The 19,141-nt window shown below is 45.3% G+C and overlaps 1 protein-coding gene across 2 annotated transcripts in view; it reads left to right on the top strand.

Moving 5' to 3' along the window:
* The first annotated feature begins 1,301 nt into the window (after positions 1–1,301).
* RD3 (RD3 regulator of GUCY2D) overlaps positions 1,302–19,141 on the top strand; it is a 43,344-nt gene continuing 25,504 nt past the window's right edge. For both annotated transcript variants that reach the window (XM_088477548.1, XM_088477547.1), the window contains exon 1: positions 1,302–1,711. The gene's annotated coding sequence lies outside the window, so the exon portion shown is untranslated. The remainder of the gene's footprint in view (positions 1,712–19,141) is intronic.

The raw sequence follows: 19,141 nt of genomic DNA, 5'->3' as shown, positions 1-19,141 counted from the left end.
CAGCAGCAGGCCAATCAGAGAAGGACGGCAGGGCTAAGGAATGGATAAAGGGAGGTTGAAGCTAAGCAGAGTGCATTGAGAAAAAAAACATTGCTGCATCACCATCGGAAGATATTGATGGCAAACCATTGATTATTGATGTTCATCCTTAGGGGACACTCATGCAGAATGTGTGTCAGACTCAAAACTGGGCAGGAAAGTAGATTGGCACCTGTGGAGCACTCAATAGGTCAGCTGGTGCCCACAGCACAAGCTCCAGGTGTAATAGGGGCTAAATTGAGTGCATTGGTAATTGTGAGTAGTGTGTATTCGCTAATGAGCATAAATGAGCTCTGCATATCCTAAATTCTAACTCAAGACTTTTCCCTATACATTTGTGAGTGCAGTGTTGGACTGGGGCATGAAGGGCCCACTAGAGGATTGTAGTGGTAAGGGCCCATGCTTAAAGGGTGCAGTCAGCCACCACAGAGACTTGGCTAGGCATTAGAGAGAACACAGCCTGCAGGCAACATGGATACTACAGTGCATTGGGTGCATGTGTGTCATACTTACCGACTTTCTGGCTGCCCCCTCTGGGAGGGGGCAGCCAGGTCGGCTTCCTCATCACAGCAGGGATACATGGTGGCTCGAAGGCATCATTGTGGCCCCGCCCCCCACTATACAGTGCCAATATTACAGGCACTGAAAAGCGGAGGGCGGGCCTACGAGCCCCCACGGACTGGCCACTCTTGCTCAGTAAGTGGGAGGCCACGGGGGCGGGAGTGCAAGCAGGTTATAAACTTCGGGGGGGCGGGTACGGAAAGGTGCCAGAAGGCTCCAGGAAACTTGCCTACTGTTCTTGAGCGCTGGCATTCCGTACCCAACCTCAGGCAGTGGGGCCATCTGGGGGTTTCCCCTGTACCCTTGTGGGCCAATCTGACCCTGTGTGAGTGTATGTTGCTGTAAAATAACAGTTATATTGTTTTAATTCCTCCTTCAGCTGTCTGTAAGAGGGAATTTAGAAATTTGGGGAATGAGATATGTTTTAGCGAAAACAAATATATATCGGGTATATACACGTTATATATTACATGTTACATATATATATATATATATATATATATATATATATATATAATATATAGTCTCCCACTAGTGTCCGGCAAAGAAAGGCTGAGATATCCTTCCATAAAGAAGGGAGAGTCTGATTGGTAGATTTGCCCTATGAATATTACAGTACTAATAGTCTGTTATTACCAGTGCTATCGCACACATGCCTCTCTCCCATGACCTGCCCCAGACAGAATCAGACAGCTGCCTGCCAAGCTGTAATCTGCATTAGCAGAGACTGTACTTCTCCAGCTGACTCACCCTGACTACACATTATTATTATTATCCTGTACTAGTGGAACCTCTCAGCCTGCTACTCTCACAGACTTCAGCTGCATCCAGTGGAGCCACAAGGGGTCCCAATGCACTCCCACAGCTACTTCTCTGCCACCCCAGCACCTTCATACAGAGTCTAGAGATGTTTAATGATATTACCAACTTCATCCTCGCCTTCAGCAGCAACATGATGTACCTGTGGTACTAGACTCACTGCAAACACTGAGCTGATGTGCCAGTGCTGCCCACCCTGTGTGCATTACTAACCCTGCGAGAGGAGGGCACCACACAAAACTAAAATCCTTCTCCTCCTCACTGACTGAGCTTTTGTGGCATCAGGAATAAGGTAAATAGATGTTTCATTATTTGCAAGTGTAAGGTTTGGTTGTTTGTTTATTTCTTGTTAATAATTCTGTTTTACCTGTATGTATATTTATTTATATGTGTTAACAAAAAACGTGTATGATATTCTTTACGTGTTTAAAGTATTAGATTAGATAAGATGGGGATTTGCTGGAACTTTATAGACTTTTTTTTCTACTAACAGTTCAAGACAAAATGTACTGTTTATATCCTGGATGGAAATAGGTCAGTCAGTCTGTTCTGCGTATGGTTGTGGCTAAATTAGTGCATTGTATTATATTCTGCAAACTGCTCTTCATAGAATCAACTTACTAAAAGATGACACTAGCACTTAATATATTCTAATTGGTATATAATCCTTGCATACTGTATATATCTATGCAAATTATAATGTGCTTGTGTTTAATATATTTGCCATAATGTGTAGAACTGTTCATGTTCCCTCTGAGTTGGAGATACTGGAACTGGTTCAGAGATGCACGCTATTGCAGCTGCCACTGCGTCTTCATGCTAATGCCGCAGCATAGTAGCGGCCCCCTGCCTACGTCGCTAACCCACTACTATGCATATTAAGATGCACCATGGGAGATAGCACCAGCTCTATGGAGGCGCAAAGTCTATGTCTGAACATGGCCGCCTGTATCAGTGCAACAGCATTTTCAGCCGCAGTCGCTGACCACAACACGCCCGCGTCTGGCTAGCTAGCCCCCTGTTCAGTTGTGTAACTGCTGCCCCCGCAGCCCCCTCGGTGGCACGGAGGCGCCAGGTAGGGTGGGGGCGCCGATGGCAGTAGCTTTGCCACTGCAACTGTGAGCGCTGGCCTCTGAAGTGATCGGAGGCCTCCGATCACTTCAGAGGCATCGTTCCCAGCAATGCAGTGCGCGGGTGACGTCATGACATCACCTCGCGCTGAGGAACCTGAGCAGCCGCGTCTGCTGGATCAATTTAGATCCAGTCATCGTGGCAGCAGGAGAGACAGCCCGGATGATAGCCGCGCGGAGTCAGGTAAGTATGGGGGGGTGGAGAGGTTTGAGGGGGGGCAGGACTAGAGCAGAGGCCACAACTACAGGGGGCACACTTGAAGGGGCACAACTACAGGGGGCACAACTACAGGGGGCACACTTGAAGGAGCACAACTTCAGGGGACACAACTACAGGGGGCACAACTACAGGGGGCACTACTTGAAGGAGCACAACTGCAGGGGGCACTACTTGAAGGAGCACAACTACAGGGGGCACTACTTGAGGGGCACTACTTGAAGGGGCACAACTACAGGGGCACACTGCATATGGGCACAACTACAGGGGGCACTACTTTAATGGGCACAACTACAGGGGGCCCTGCATAATGGGCACTACTACAGGGAGAATTGCATATGGGGCACTAGTACAGGGGCATTGCATATGGGGCACAACTACAGGGGGCACTGTATAAGGGGCACTAACTTGTTACACACAGTTTACAGGTTATAAACTATGTTCCCAATAATCTGGATCTACACGGACATTGAAACTGTGCAACCTGTCTTGAGCTGAGGTGACAGACTGGCAGGAGCAGAGAGGAGGGTTGGTGAAGTAGATCTGTCAGGGTGGGATGTAATGGGCATTACTGTTTGGCATAATGTGTATTTAGCATTACTGTGTGCACAATGTGCTGTTAGGGGCATTACTGTGTGGATAATGAGTAAGGGGCATTACTGTGTGGCATAATGTGTTGTATGTGGCATTACGGTGTGGCATAATGTGAAATAGGGGCATTACGGCGTGGCATAATTTGTTATAAGGGCATTACTGTATGTCATGTGTTATATGTGGCATTATTGTGTGGCATGTGTAAGGGGCATTGCTGTGTGGCATAATATTGTAAGGGGTATTATGGTGTGGCATAATGTGTTAAAGGGGCATTCCGGTGTGGCACACTGTGTTATAAGTGGCATTGCTTAGTGTGTCATAATGTGTAAGGCACTTTACTGTATCGTGTAACCACACACCTTAAACGTTGTCTTTGATTTTTGTTTTGAGGGGGGGGGGGAGGCTGAAACTTTTTTGGCATGGGGGAGCAAAATTTATAGTTATGCCACTGCCCCTGTTACTACCCAGAAACGCCCACCTAGGCCAGATTAGTTCTGCGGCCCCGGTGGTGACCATCAGGACACATGCGTAGTGCGACCAGGACTAAAACGCGCACTGAAAACATTGTTTGGCATCGACACCATGTGCACCGCTGAATCTTTTAGAGAACATTAATATTTTTACACTATTTGTCTATTTTTCAATGTGTCCATTGGTGTATCTATAATGGGTGTATACATACCTCTCTGGAGTCCAGTGTTGGCCAGCCTTGCAGACAGAAAGCGCCAGGCTAATGACATGGCGGCCATTTTCCCGGAGATTTGCACATGGATAATAGTGGTCTCCGAGAACATAGCGCGAGGAGGGAGCCCGCACGGAGGCTGCACAATGGCCCTCTCCTCTTCTTAAACCGCCCCTGTAAGTGTCCTATGTATAGATTGTGGCGATAAGGTCTGATGTAAGGTTTATTGCTGCTGGGGTGAACTCTTACAGAACGTTGCATTGGGACATGAGCTACATATGAATTATTGTTTTTCACTGTAAACATTTGTTCTGACAAGAACTTCGAACTTCAAAACACTTTTAAAGATAAACGTATTTAGCAGAATACAATGTCCAAAAAAAATCCTACTTGTTATTTGTCAAAATAGTTACATAATAATGTCTCGTTAGTATAAAATTGTGAGGGCAGGTTTTATTTCTGAAATAATTAGCACATTTAACCCATAATCAAAATAAGACCACTTGGTGGTATCTGAAGTTTAGTTTCAGGTCACAAACCTTTCAAAATGTAGAATTAAATTTCATGAACAATTGTCTGCTAGTTCTTTTCCAACTTTTTCCAATTACTAATAATATTTAATTAATAAATTCAACTTAATTTCCTCTGGAGGTGTATCTGGTACATCTGACTAGGGCAAGTCCATCCCTATCTCCTGATAACACCATTTGAATTACCGCACATACCTCCCAAGTCAGTGGAGTAAGTTCATCTCAGACACCCGGAGGCAAGTTATCATTTGGTGCCCCCCCCTTAAAAAAATAGGACAGGCTATAGATAGACGGAAGCGGCACCTGATGGTCTGACATGGAGCTCTCCACTAGTATATGGTGTTGGTAGCTTCTCAGGTTCCGGGAAGAGGTGCCACGTGTTGGGCAACTGTGACGGTACACTCCGGGTACATATTTACAGCCCTATATTGTGGGCAATGGAGGAGGAGCCCCTGCAGTGCTGGCGCCCGGCGGCAGACGCCTCCATTGTCTCCCATAGTTCTGCCCCTGTCCCAAGTCCAGACTAAGGACTTAAAGCTGAACTGCCCCATTGAAATCTGGACAGTTACATAGGTTATTGCAGTGGTTTCCAAACTTTTTAGAATCATGGCGCACTAGAGTAGGCGGGGGCGGTTCACTCATAAACATAGTACCCTAAATATTCAATTTACCATTCATCGTTGAAAGACATACCCCAAAATTGCAATGCCCCCATTCACTGATTAAAAACCCTGCACTTTCTGTCCACCTCTTGTTAAATATCAGAATGTCTAAAATCTCAAATTCTCACCTGGCTGCCTTTGGTTGGTCCCGTCATCGCTGTGTTGCTCATGAAGCCTGCAGCTCCTGCGCTGGTTGGTGAATAGTTCCAGCCATTCACCAATCAGTGTGTGAATACATCCCACCACTTTGATTGGTGAATGGCTGGAGCCATTCACCAATCAGTATTGTGCAGCGGCACACCGATGACTGCAAAGCGGCAGCCCGACAGATGCTGCGATTGCTCTGTGTGAAACAGTGCAATCAGTCAGCGGTGAGTGTCAGTGACAGGGAGAAGATGCTGCCCAATCGCTATCATTGTACAATTGGAGCGGCCGGGGAGCAGCCTCTGCCTGCATGCCCTCCAGCCTAGTCCATCCCTTGCTGTCTCTGTGTTCCGTCGGGGGACCACAGAGTCAGCTACCAGACCAGCACAGCAGGCAGGCAGCCAGCCACTATTTTGTTCCCCCTTGACACTTCCCAGAGATCCCATCATGTGTGCAGGGTCTGCCTCCAAGAGACAATGTTGGAGGAGTTGGATGGGGGTGTGTAGTCCTGCTCCGGCCGGGTGCCACAGCTCACCTATCTGCTCGGAGCCGGAGCTGCACTTCTGCAGCATCAAAACACAACTTTCATATTGCGGTGGTTGTCACTTTCTGTTATGGTTATGGCGATCGGCGATCGCCCCCCCTGGATCCGCCACTGCACCACACTAATGAAAAATAAAAAACATTAACAAACTCACCTTCCAGGCAGTGCAGCACAGAGATTAGCCTTGTTCTGCTCCTCAATCCTTTTCCTTCAGTGGCGGCAGCGGCGGTGACAGTCCAGCTAAGGAGGCGGTCCCGGCACTCCTTCTCGGGCTCTCCCAGTCCCCAGATCTGCAGTGCAGCTCACCTCTGCAGCCGCTGAGGGGGGAGGGCCGGCGTGGGGCTGCGCAGCGTGCTGCGTGACCTCTGATGTCACGCCCGCTCAGCTATACACAGCCTGCCCTGTGCACTGCATGCTGGCTGCCGAGGGACAGGCAGCACGCTTTAAGCAATGTGCTTAACCGCGCTGCCCGGCCAAACTGTGCAATGCGCAGGTCAATCCCGGGATTGTAATCCCGACGTATTTGGCCTAAAATCCCAGGATAACCCCGATCCCAGAATTGGCCTCCATAGTAGTGGGGGTGTTTGTCAGTGTGTGGGGGCCCTCTATGTGTGGGGGCCCCAGGACGACCGCCCCGTCCACCCCGCCTATAATCCGGCCCTGAAGTAGAAGTGTTACAGCATTTAAAGTAGGATGATCAAGTGCGAACATCAGGGCCAGACTAAGTGCCCTAGACACTGCGCCACCACCCTCGCCTCTGAGGCAAATATCGCTATAATAGAGACACTGAATAAGTGGTAATGGGGGTCTATTTACTAAGCCTTGGATAGAGATAAAGAGAACGGAGATGTTAAATGTCATCTTCTACTATATGCAGATAAGGGCTAATTGTCTACTATGGAGACTAATTCTACCCACGGAACCTGTAACAGGAATTGGTTGCAAGAAAAACTAAAAAAAATTATAAACGTTCCTCAATGTTCCATGGATACGTCTCCATAAGAGGCGTGTAGTCAGGTCATATCACCAAATTAATGCTACGGCGCCCCCCCACAGAAATACACCAGCATGTGGGGGGATCAAAGTGAAGCGAAAAAGAAAAAAAAAACCACAGTGGTAGTTTTGGACAATAATTGGTTAAACATGTATTTATAATAATGTGTAAGTATGTGGATGATCGGGAACAAGGAAACAGTCTAGTTTAGATTAAGGGACAATGGCTCTATGATCTGATAGAAGAGGTTACTCTGGGTTTATAGCTGTATAATGATAATGATGCACGCAGATGACTAGGTGTCTGGTAAACAACAGGTATGTCTGCCAAAACCACTATGAATATGAAGCCTAGAAAGTTGAAGAGACAACAGGGCACAATCATTCTTCTGGCAGCTTATATGCCTCAGGTTCTGGTCTCAGCTGCTCCGGACTCGTTTTAATGAAACCTAGAACGTGGTGTAATAATATCATTAGTTATAAACTGTGGCATCTCTCCCGCCGTATTTACGTGTAACCATTTTATAACAGATGGGTCTTTTTATTTAAATGGCACATATTTGCAAGCACTACCCCTATTGTGCCTTTCCATTGAAGCTTTGTTCTGTGCTCCAGTATATACTGCCACCTGAGGCAGGCCTTACTGCGGCCTGCCTTCCTCCACACTCCTACACTCCTTCCCCCAAGCGTTGAGTCCAGGGCTTAAAGTGGTCCTGGAGAGGTGGTGGTCACAGAAGCAAATAAGAAAAGGAGAGAAGAGAGGTGGTGACAGAGGCCAACAAGAAAGGAGAGGGGTGGTGACAGAAGCCATTAAGAAAGGAGAGGGGAGGGGCAAAGAGTTGATCAGAGAGGGGTGGTGACAGAAGCCAATAAGAAAGGAGAGGGGAGGGGCAAAGAGTTGATCAGAGAGGGGTGGTGACAGAAGCCAATAAGAAAGGATGGACAGGGGCAAAGAGCAGATCGCAGGGTAGATAGGGGAGGGAGTTAAAGAGGCGAGAAGTGAATGTAATCAATCTGACAGGAAAGGGGATGTGACTGAAGATGATCACAGAGGAGAGAGGGCCTGAGAGGAGGCAATCTGGGCAGCTTGAGGAAGCATGAAATGTAGAAACAGATCTCAGATCCGTAACTTATTTAGGATATAGAGCAAACAGAGATAAAACTAACAGGCGGTCGTCACACTGTGCAGCGCCCCATGAATTCCGGAACCTTGGATGGCGCCCTCAGTCCATTTTGGTGCCAGGAGCTCAGGTTCCTCACTACTCCCCTGCACACACATTGTTGTGTAAAGGAAATGGTAAAGTGAATGGCTGGGGTCCGCCAAGGCCCCCAGAAGCTTTGGGGGCTATGACAGTGTGAAATACATTTTAGATGCTTTTTGAGCCCTCCTGCCATCAGCTGAGACTACAATGTTAGATCACTCAGTGTTATTTTTCTGCCATGCCTCTGAGGTGTTTTTTATGGGGTCCCACATACTAGTCTGTGTCACTTGGATGCCCAATTTTTTTTGCAACCCCTATGTATTGCCTTCGCTTGATTCTGCTGATTTCTCTGACGAAATTGAGCCTCCCTAGGCAGACAGAGAGTGGCTCTGTCTGTGGGACACCACCCCATTCCTGCCCACTTTAACTCCCGGTTGAGTCTGACAGTGGTCACTTGCCTCAGTCATAGTGATGCTTCAGGAGCCAAGCTGGTAACTTATTGCTGGCTGCTTGTCTCCCAGAGCCTAACTGAAAGCTTATACCCATCACTAAAGCAAGGGCCGGGTATGGCTTAATAAATATCCAGGAGGTGGGCCTTTAATTGGACGAGAGAGAGGTTGATAGCAATAAATAACTGAAACACTATAAAGAGCGCTGTTTTGTTGCTTCTCCAAGCCTGAGTCAAGAAGCTCACCTTACATCATGGTAGCCTCAATTATGCATATGTAACGTTTCCATGAATATCTATGTTTTAGTATTGTCTTTCATTGTACCACACATTCTAATGTTATAGCACAATGTTTCTGCTACCTCTTCTTGTATTAGGAGTAAGCACTGGGAAGGGTTTAGTTAATGGCACAATATCTCCTTTATAAAATGCCCATTATATAGTTATTGCTTTTTTATGTTTCATTTGTCAACTGATTACCACCAGGTCCTCCATCCATAGTAATACATGTAAGTGCATTCCCTCACAGCAAAAACATGTTTCTTTCATATTTGTCCGAATTTATACTGCTTACTTGGTAACTTTACCAAATTGGTCGGGAATATAATGGACATAGAACAGGAAAATCTCAGGTAAACAAAGATAGCTTCCAGGTATAAACAGGGAGCGTAACAATGGTCAACTGCCATACTGCAGTAAGCCAAAAAGAAAGTCCTCTAGAATCACCAAACCATTGTTATAGAAAAAACAAAGAAAACAAATATTAGGAGCGCTGTGGTACCAGTATGAATGTATTTAATGTCTAAAATACTAAATATAAAATATGAATGTGAGCACAGAATTAAAAAAACAAATCCTATAGATACAATATAATAATAGTAAATGTCTGACCTAATGGACTTAGGTGAACATGAGTAGCTGATAGCACTGGAATAACTAAATAAGTAAGCAACAATGTGGCCACATAAAAATAACCATAAAAAAATAAATAAATAAATAAAAAAAAATATATATGAAAAATAGTCCACAGAGAACCGATGAGGATCAAGAATATAGCTCCTTTAGTACAACAGCAAAAGTCACGTAATAAAGAGCACAGGTAAAATCCAATTGGAGTAATGATCCAGCAGTGCAGGGATGGATACAGGGCCTGATTCAGAGGTGCACGCTATTTGCTTGCGCTCGCTCTGAATCAGGGCGTCCCTATTTCTTAAAATTCCGGCCTCCAGGCCACTTGCACAGCTGGGGTGACCACCCACAGCTTGTGCGAGCGGCCTGGCGATGGTCGCAATTTTCGCGACCATGGGCATTGCGAGGAGACCCTTGTGCAGGGCCGAAACTAGGATATCTGTCACCCGGTGCAAGGTAGCAATTTTGTGCCCCCTCCCTTACTGTACCTGGATTTTGTCCTTGCTCCTCCATAAGGCAGTGCACTAGTCAAACGTCCCTGGTATAGTGACTTACATTATTCCACACACAATAATGCCCATTACACCTTATACCACACACTGTAATGCCTATTACCAAAGTGCCACTTACATATTTGCCAGACACTATTTTATGCCCCACAGTAAGACTTCTAATTACTTTAAAATTACCTGCTCGTTGTCAGGGGTTTTATGCTCATTGCCAGGGGTTCCATGCTCGTTGCCAGGGGGTTTCACGGGAGAAGATGCAGCTTTCAGCATCTTCTCCCAGCACTTCAGCTGGCCTAACAGACACTAGAGGTCCAGTAAGGACCTCTAGCATCTGTCTCCTCCTTGGCAGCGGCCATTTTTGGATGGCCGTTTTCTGACTCTCCAGCCTCCAAGCCACCGTGAGTCATCCCTTTTTCACCCCCTGCATTCCGGCACCCGGTGCACATGCACCTCTAGCCCCCCCCTAGTTGCGGCCCTGCCTTGTGGTAGGGTCTCAGCATTCACAATGTCAAGTGGACTTCCAGCTCTAATAGAGCAGTAAGTCCACTACTGACATCACGAGTGATTTCAGTAGGGCCGCCCACAAACGGCAGGCGTTCCTTCGGGAACACCTCCGTTTTTCCAGCCACCCCCCCTACCCGCCTACAAAACGGGCGAGCTGTCGATCAACATCGACAGCTGCCCCGTCTTGTAGCGGGCGTCGGAGCGAGTGACGTTCTCACTCGCTCCGGGGGTTCGCGCACGCGCGGTGCGCACCCCACCCATGCGCAATGGCCCACCATCAACCCACTTGCGAGCGCTATGTGCTCGCGAGCGGGTCTGAATCAGGCCCACAGTTTGTAGTACTTGTAACTTAATTAGAATACATTTTTAGTATGACAGATGAATGCTTAGTAAATTTCCTGCAAGCGGGGAACAATTAGTAGGTAACACAATTAATAATCCACATTGGTGGATGTGTACCTGTGATCTTCAAGTGTGTCCGTGTCTCAGAAGTCTCTCATGAGAAAATTGCAAAACAATCCTGCCGTGATTGTGCTAAACCAGCACTGAAAGTGGAGAGGCCTCTCCTACGTATACCTCCGATGGGATCCGTGATGTCTGACAAATGCCGTTGGTTGTGCACGAGTGGCTTGATCACTGCTCTGCAGTGAAGTACGGACAGTTCAGTGAACAGAAAAGTCAGCTGTAATTCAATTCAATTTGAATTAGGCGGAAACGGACCCGGCGGAAACTTTCTGCTACAAGCGATGACGGCAAAAACGGGATTTCGCCATCATCGGCGAAACACGGCGCCAAATTGAATACGGCTCTAAGTCTGCGTGGTAACAACAGGTTCTGCTGTATAGCTGCTCCGTGTGGATCTGAAATTACCGCAGTGGTGCTGAGTATAGGAGTCCTAGGTGCATAAAAGTAAAGGAGGTGACGTCCTGACTAGTTTCTCAGCCTAATGGAACCGGCTGTTTCGTCAGAGGTTATAGCACCAGTTAATACAACAAGGAGAATGGTCAGTAAGTGGTAGAAAGGGTTTCCGGGAGATACACCAGACTCCAGTACTAGGGGGCATGGCCACGCATGTGAGGGCATGACTGCGCTTCATTGGGATACATGTTGCAGAGGTCACTGTGTTTAGGTGGCAACCCTAGTTGTAGATATCTTACAGAAATCTGGTACAGAATGAAGTCCATATAGCTGAGGTTATAGAAACTAAATGATAGTCAGGCAGACAAGTAACCAAAAAGAGTATAACCTCAAAAATAAGTAAATCCAGAATGAGCAACTCATGATATCAGCCAAGGCAGGATAACATATTACTCATCTGCATTTCACACACACAAAAAGTACATTTGTATTTTTGCTTGTTTCATCTGTAATGGAAATGTATGAAATAAGTTTACCTCACAACGGGAGGCAATCGGGAAGCCGCCTGCCTAAATACCGGCAGCCGGCTTCCCGACTGTCTTATCCCGGCAAGGGTAAAATGCCGGGCGTCTAGATGTAGACGCCCGCATTTCCCCGACGCCGGGAGACCGGCGCCCGGCTTCACGATCGTAGTGAGGCCGGGCGCCACGAGCGGACAGCCGCTGGGGGGGAGGGTTAGGTTTAGGCCTCCGGGGGGGACTTAGGGTTAGGCTAGGGGGAGGGAGGGTTAGGGTTAGGCACCCCCGGGGGGGACTAAGGGTTAGGCCCCTCCCTGGGGGACTTAGGTTTAGGCAGCGGGGAAGGGGGTGGTTAGGGTTAGGCACTTAGAGGGGGGATTAGGGTTAGGTATTTGGGGGGGAAGTTAGGGTTAGGCACCCCTAAGGAGGGTTAGGGTTGTTAGGTTAGGGGATACTTACCTATCCACGATCGGGATTTCCAGCGCTGTCGGGCTTCCGCTGCGTCGCACTCTGCTTCTGTCGGGCTGCCGCTGACGGGAATCGAACCGCCGGCGGTATTTCATACCAATTCCCTCACAACTGCCAGAATGAGGCAGGACAGCCCTGATTACAGAGCAGGACAGTCCCCTAAATGGGGCATGGCTTACACAGGAAAGTGGTGTATTAGAGCATGTTTTATATGACATGGTGGCATTCATAATGGCGACACTTATGATATTGACATTGTTAACATTTTAATTATTCACAATGTCAACATGTGAAAAGTTGACATTCTGCAACGGACCGGCAGTGGAGGATTAGGGTTAGGCTACGAGAGGAGATTAGGGTTAGGGACTAGGGGGAGAGTTAGGGTTAGGCACTAGGGGGGGTTTGGCTCATGTAGGGGAGGTTTGGATTAAGGACTAGGGGTAGGGCTAGTGGTTAGGATTATTTACCCCCGGAATGACACAGGATCCGCTGGAAGTCACCCTGATATCACCACTGGAACCGGAAGACAATGCTGTAGCCGCCGTGCTCGCCATACCAGGTAAGTCACCACTGGACCACCAGAGACATTTTTTGACATTCTAATCAAGTCGACATTTCATCAGTTTCGGCACGAGCAATGTCGATGTGTCCAATGTCGATATTATGACCATGTGAATTCTCATGTTGACATAATATACAACATCAAAATAATGAATGTTACTCATTTGATTCAGCCCATGCTAATGCAGTAGGAAGTATGTGTTAATAGGAGCGTTTTATTTCATACTGGATGCAGTGAGTCATGTTGGAACGTACCGTATGTATATTTACTGAACTGTTGTTTGTCTGTTAATCTTTTGTCTTCACCTTCATTTTACTTTTCCCTTGAGACAGTAAAAATAATCAGCTCTGTGATGCTGTACATCAGTCATTAGGGACCCTCGTGCTTACCTTAGTGCCAACGTCTCTTACAAAACAGAGTCATTTACCTTTCAGCTCTAATGCATATGTATTCCTGCTGAAATAGATTATTATATCTTTATGTAGCACTGAACAGTGAGGAATCATGATATAAATAATTACATACAATGACACAAAACCAAATATAAAGATGACCCTGACCATAGGGCAGATGTATCAAGTTTTTTAGAAAGATAAAGTGGAGAAGTTGCCCATAGCAACCTATTACCTTCTAACTGTAATTTATCTAGCATATGACATTTTTGTAATTACAGTTAGAAGCAGATTGGTTGCTATGGGCAACTTCTCTCTATCAAGGCTTGATACATCTCCCCACAATGAGCTAATAATCTAAAAGGTGTAAGAAACATTTGATACATAAGGCAGCGGAATAAGCCACAACTGGTGGGTAAAGCCCATGTGGCTACTGTAAGCCAGAAGCATTCTTAGCGCCCAGTAATAAAGCAGCCATTGGTGACTGGCATCTCTGTGCTGCTACGGGTGGTGAGTACAGTGGAAATGTGACAGTGCGAGGTGGAGACATGAAAGATAAACCAGACTGTTCGAAATCTTAACAGCCAGTTACTAGCAATTGTGACTGTCCTCCTCTAGTTATATTAATTGGCTTTCCTTCTTGTCATGGGCCTGGAGAAGGCTTTTACATTCATGTTGCATTGGCATCTGGTTTAGGCGCAGGGTTAATGGCAACAGAGTCAAGAGCTTGTCCTGCTCCCTTCTGTAATTTGCTGTGAAATGGGAAGTGGATGTGCCTGATGACCATCCCTGATTGTCCTGTGCTCATTAATATACCCCTCTGCCCTCACCTTGTGGTTATCCGCAAGCTTGGAGTAGCTATCTGACTGGGGTTTTTCTTTGGCATCGTGCTCACTGCTGGAGCTAGGATGCTTGTTCCACATCTCTGTACTTGGGAGTTAATGCAGAGATTACGCTAATTTTAGCCACCAGAGCTTTTGTGGGATTTGTATTGAGATGCCCACCAGCGACTTCACAAATCTAGGCGACGGCGTACATAGATTTGTTGATTATCTGACTTTTGAGTAACCCTATTGTCACGCAGAATAACCGCTGGAACTGAGGCGCCTGAGCCATTCTTACTGTATACGGGGTCACAGTTGCAGGCTGAGACACTCCCCAAAAAAGGTTGTGATATGCTTGCATGAGTCGCCATCTCCCCATTGCCGCCCATAAACGGTCTCTGCCGGTCAATTACTTTGTGAATACATTTTCACTGCGAACGAAGAGACTCAGAGGCATGCGCAAATACCGATATACGCTCAACTGTGTAAACATCGGCATATGTCCATATCTGAATCAGGCCCTTGGTGTTAGAGTTCCCTGTACCTTCACAGGCCTTCTGTCCATTGCGGTTATCCGTTATCTGTGTGCAAGTTTGACGGAGGATCATTATTTATAAGTCTTCACCTCAAGTGACCAGGATTCCTTTGGAACATTGGTCTGTACGGTGAGCTGTACATTTTTGGGTCCTGAAAGAACAGTATCTATGTTTTTGGCACTGGTGATTGCCGAAATCAATTTCAGCCATTTACTATCATTACTACAAACTTATTTACAGCGTATGTGAAAAAAATTGTATAAATTGTCTTCCAGCCAGTGTTGGACTACAGCATGAAGGGCCCATTGTGGAATGCAGTGGTAGGGGCCCAAGCTAAGGGGTGTGCGCAGCCACCATAAAGGGGCTTGGTCAACGATTAGAGAGGGCATAGGGGTAAATGTAATAGCTTGCGGACTGCATACATGATGCATCAGAGATTTCTGTGAGAGACTGCCTCATATTTTAAAGTAGCAGTCATTTAAAAGACGAAATCAACCTGCTTTAAATGACTGCTACTTTAAAACATCGGGCAGTGTCACATGGTCTCGCCGATGCCTGCAGTGTATTACATTTACCCCGTAGCCTGCGAAGAACATGCTCCTTTTCAAAGGAGGGGAGAGGGGTGAGTCAGGACTTCCCACTTTGATTGGCAGGAGGCGTAATCTTGGTGCAGTTGCCATATAAAGAAACCAAGGCCCTAAGTTCATCCATGATCTTGCACTACCAAATTACTGACCCGCTAGTAGAGAAACAATGTATAATTTGAGTGCATGGTCTGGAACCTGACCTCTAGAAGTGGGTGGGGGGAAGGCACTTGGGCAATGGGGATTTCCCCTGTACACCTATGTGAGCCAGTCCAACCCTGCTTCCAGCTATCTATGGGATTTTCTATATGAATATTACTGCTTTGTTGTAGTTGCTGCACCCTTAAAAGGTACAATACGTTATGCACATAAATACATCGATTGTGTTCATTGGTTATGATTTTACTATATTTTTATATACTATTTAAGAGATGTACTTGGCATCCTGGTGCTCAGAATCCCAGCGCGGGAATCACGTCAGGAGTCAGAATCCCGGGTGCTACGATCCCAAAGGTATTAAGGTTAGGTTTAGGGGTTAGGCACTAGGGGGAGTGTTAGGATTATGCTGCAGGAGGGGAGGGTTAGGCTGTGGAAAAGGAGGGTTAGTAGTAGGTGTATGGTTAGGGGAAGAGTTAAATTACTTACATGCATGTGTAGGGGTGTCCAACCTTCGGGAATCCGTTGTCGGGATTCTGACCATTGGGATTGAGAGCGCCAGGATCTCATACCCAACCCATATTTAGAGATGTGTATTTGTGCTACAGCCTCTGCAAGTTTTTATTGACATGTCAGAGTTGTTTCACAATATACAACTTGTTTTATAAATCTTTATTACTTTTGTCATGAAAATTCCAAGGGCCAAATGTAATAGGGTGAGAGTTTAGAAAGTGCAAGAGATTAGCAGTAATTTATTAGCAGTAAGTTTTTTGGTCAAGTTTTATCTACAAAATGGGAAACACCTGGATGAGAGTTTAAATCGTGAGAGTTTTTTGAGTGTAAAAACATGAGAGTTTGCATATTCTCTGATGCTATAACATTAGCAGAGTTTAAAAAGTGAGAGTTTTACTGCTAATCTCTCAAATTAAAACTATTACGCCTATTACATTTGGCCCCAAGTGTTCGTGGATAGACAATATTCCTGAAAAGAGCAGCCTTTGAATTTTTTACTGGGAAGCACTGATATGAATGAGGTTCAGTGCGCTTCCATGACATCACTGGTTCCCGAGGAATTGTAATGTCATTGGTAACTAGTGAATTCAAAGGCTATATTCATTTCTCATGAATATGAAAGTGTCAATTTTACATAACAAAAAAAAATCTCCTATTGCCGGTGAAGTTTCCCCATGCCTCAGGATGAAGATAACAGTTAGAAAGCATAAAAAAAAAAAAAAATTGCAGGGTCTTTAAATAAAGCATTTTTTATAGCATTTTTTTAAAAATAATTTTATCAATATTTTTTTTTTTTTTTTTTTTACATTTTTACATGTAGAACTTAAAACCCAAATATGGGGTGTTAGTACTACTGTGCATGCCTACTGTATGCACACACTGACCTGACTAAGCAGTCAACCAACCCTTACCACTCGGGGACAATATCACTCAGATGCCCTGGTGATATTAAATTGTTGCGATAGTTGATTTATTGTCGCTGTGCTAAAAAAAAAAGGCTAAATTCCACAATTGGGGGCACTTTGATAAATCTGTCTCATAGACTCAGCAGCTTTTTTTGAAATGTAAGATAAATTATATTCCCTCTCATTGTGCTTTGGGAAAAAAAAGATTTAAAACAAAAAATAACTTTTGTAATTAAACACTCTCAACAAAGCAAAATCATATTATGTATTTTAAAGATTGGTGCATGTGAGTTTGGCATGTTCAGGGACACTGAGAGGGTGGGGGGGGGCAGGTATTAATTGTTGGAGAGGCCTGGGCCAGATGCTGAGTGGAGCACAAGTCCCCCTTTGTAGCCGTGTCAGCATAATAATGGTTGATATTGTGGTGTCCACATTATCGAAATCACCAGTGTGAATGCTGACTTGATGAATGTATACCCTTATTCTGGGTTACACCTATCTTTGCAATGCATTCCTTACCAAGTGCAAATGTTGCACCTACACAAGTTTTCGAATTGATGATGATTGGCACATATCTGCTCTGGGCGGATCTACATGCTTAAATTAGATTGATCATATCTTCAGATGCATGGAACTCAAATACAGACATGTAACTGGAAGTGCATTCTTGCCTACTCTCACAGGAGTTGCGGGAGGCTCCCGAACTTTTGGGTAGCCCCTGTGCCCCCGGAAGAGTGTCCGGATGTCCCACATCCTTCCCACTTCCTAGTGAAGGGGGCAGGATTGGAAGATAATTGGCAGGAATTGTGGCTCTGTATAGAGCGGGGTGGGGCTAAATGACTCAATAAATTTTGCGTCATTTAGCCCCACTCCCTCCTCGCCGTCCCACAGCAGTTTCCTGTGACATGGGCGGGGCTAATGATATAGAAGCCCAGCTCCGCCCCCCCGAAGTGGCCAGTTACATCTCCTCTCACCGTGCTTCTCCCAGAGAGGAGATTTAAAGTTGGTAAGTATAACTGATGTATATCTCTGCAAATGGCCAACTTCAATGATCAACTCTATAGGTTATATTTACTAAAGTGCTTTTTTAGTAGTGTTGTTGCCCATAGCAACCAATCAGATTCTAATTATCATTTATCTAGCACCTTCTAGAAGATAATAGATAGAACCTGTTTGGTTGATATGGTCACTCCAATTCTATAAGCCCGCACTTTAGTACATATACCCCTAAATATACATCACACTCTTTATTCTCTCTGGTTTACACCCTGCTCTGTCTCTCTCTGCTTTTCTATTGTTTTGTCATCCATGTACATTCTACATTTACCTAAACTAGAATAACTTATGTTTATCTTGCTTGCAATAGAGAAAACACAATTTTTTACACAATATTCTTCCCATAATTTTGCTCAACATTAAGCAACAGCTATGTCACATTTTATAGTGCAAAATTAAATTGTATGTATGACTATATTTCCCATTAAAATCAAAAGTGAGATTCTTTATATCTGCGGATGGCTGAACTGCAGATCGCATGCAGACTGTGTGTTATTAATGGTTTTAAGATCGGCACCTATTAGCCCTTTTAGGGATAAGATTACAGATGTAGCCAGACTGTAGCCTTCCCCAGTACATAGGATTAATGTAACTGTAATCCATCATCTGACCACCTGCTCTGTGACGGGGCTTTATGCTTTAGACAGTTGTGTAAGAAGAAAGCCTTCATGATTTAAATAAATAAATAAGTAAATAACATTGAACAGACCATACTTCACATTCATGCAGGAAAAGGAAAATGCAGGTGCACAATCTAAGCACTAAGAATACTGATAATCAAATCCATTGTGATTATCAGTATTGATTAATAAAATGGAGAACAAATGATGTTCTCAGCACGTTTGGCCAAAAATGCTTGTCCATTCACCACGTCATGGTGAACTTCATTAGATTGGTCACTAACATTCAGCAAAGGGTAAAAAGTGATAGTTAACACTGGTTTTTACTTTCAGCTTCTTTTATGTGCATGGATGGCCATCGGGCCACGCATGAGGAATAGCAGGTTACTGGAGGGGGGATCAATTTTATAATGCATAAATGTTGTCTATAGCAAGTTTGCAGTGTTTGGCTGGGACATGAAGGGTCCATCGGGTGAATACAGTGATATGGGCCCATGCCTAAGGGGTGTGGCCAGCTGCCAGAGGGGGTGTGGCCAATCACTACAGGGGTTTGGTTAACCATCTATAGAGTGCATTTTCTGAACTCCTTTATAAATATATATGAAATACTGATAGTGCATGCAAATAACAGTGCCAATACACTGTAGTCAGTGTTAGTGCAG

This window comes from Taudactylus pleione, unplaced genomic scaffold, assembly GCF_031769625.1.
Source record: "Taudactylus pleione unplaced genomic scaffold, aTauple2 ptg000201l, whole genome shotgun sequence".
Taxonomy (NCBI): Eukaryota; Metazoa; Chordata; class Amphibia; order Anura; family Myobatrachidae; genus Taudactylus; species Taudactylus pleione.
Note: the sequence above shows the minus strand (reverse complement) of the source record. Positions and strands in the feature narration are given on the sequence as shown.